The sequence below is a fragment of the Epinephelus fuscoguttatus genome, linkage group LG16 (assembly GCF_011397635.1).
Source record: "Epinephelus fuscoguttatus linkage group LG16, E.fuscoguttatus.final_Chr_v1".
NCBI lineage: Eukaryota > Metazoa > Chordata > Actinopteri > Perciformes > Serranidae > Epinephelus > Epinephelus fuscoguttatus.
This window is the reverse complement of record NC_064767.1, coordinates 303,641-305,000: the sequence shown is the minus strand read 5'-3', so window position 1 is coordinate 305,000 and position 1,360 is coordinate 303,641. Positions and strand designations below refer to the sequence as shown.

Sequence of the window (1,360 nt, the reverse complement as noted above, 5' to 3'; positions counted from 1 at the left end):
TGTATGTGTGTGTGTGTGTGTGTTTGTGTGTGTGTGTGTGTGTGTGTGTGTTTGTGTTTACTATTTGACAGGCTTTGGCTGCTGATGATTTACAGACATGATTTGAGCAAAGTTACTGTTACACTGCAGTGGACAGTTCATCACTTCACTTCAGTTACTCTGTCCTCCTCCCGTACTACATCCTGGTGTAAATACAGTACTTTTTACTGCAGGACTTTTTATTGCAGGACTTTAACAGATTAATAAAATATTAAACAAATAAAAATGATCTCCCCCACACCAGCCTGTAAAGCAGTGTTTCTACACTACAGTAGGACTACTCTTCCAGAAGTGTCTGCATACTTCTTCTCACTGCTGAGGCTTAAAGTTGTAACTGTGTAGGAGTAATAGAGTACAGGTGTAGGAGTAATAGAGTACAGGTACCTGGTAGTTACAATACTTTGTGAGTACATGTGGTTGTGATGACGTCACAGTGAAACGAGTCGATAAATAAACAATGAAAGAAAAAACACGTCTCGCGAGCTGATGACGCCTCACCATGGGAACAGAGCCGTGAGGAACAAAAGACCATAACACACAAACAAAAACAAGTACATAAAAAGTTTGTTTGACATGAAACAAAGTTCAGTGTGTCCGGTAACTGACGGACTGTTAACGGTAACTGTAAACGTTAGTTTTCTTACCGCGGGAAAAGTTCTCCTCCTCCTCCTCCTCCTCCTCCTACTCCTCCTCCTCCTCCACCGGCTCCTTTCTGGTATAACTTAACGGCTCCTCCATTAACGTGTCCCCGGAGCTCCGGACAGTCCACCGTTAATCCACCGAGACAACCGAGAGTAACGGGGCAGGAGCAGACCCACCGAAAGCAGCCGCGTAAAGCTAACGGACTGCCACTTCCGGTCAAACCTTTCAAAATAAAACGCCTTTCACGCATACACCGCTAAGCAGTAAGCACGTTCCTGCAGTGACGTCACTGCGTTTATTAATCATAAATAAAAAATAATAAACTAATATATTCTGCTTCTCATTTTGTTCCAACAGCTGATTATTTAATTTTATGGATCCAAAAACAACGACATGCTATACTATGACATTTTTTCTACATTTTTGAGGACATGCTACACTGTCAATTTTTTTCTAGAGTTTGGACGACATGCTATACTATGACTTTTTTCCATGATTTTTGACAACAAACTATACAGTTACGATTTTCATGATTTTTGATGACATGCTATATTATGACGTTTTTCTAGAGTTTGGACAACATGCTATACTATGATGTTTTTCATATTTTGAATGACATGCTATACTATGACGTTTTTTCATGATTTTGGACGACATGCTATACTGTTGTTTTTCGTGA

At 40.2% G+C, this 1,360-nt stretch overlaps 1 protein-coding gene across 2 annotated transcripts in view; it reads right to left on the bottom strand.

Moving 5' to 3' along the window:
- Positions 1 to 875, bottom strand: part of ninl (ninein-like) — a 60,780-nt gene extending 59,905 nt beyond the window's left edge. For both annotated transcript variants that reach the window (XM_049600046.1, XM_049600047.1), the window contains exon 1: positions 684 to 875. The gene's annotated coding sequence lies outside the window, so the exon portion shown is untranslated. The remainder of the gene's footprint in view (positions 1 to 683) is intronic.
- Between the last annotated feature and the right edge of the window lie 485 nt (positions 876 to 1,360).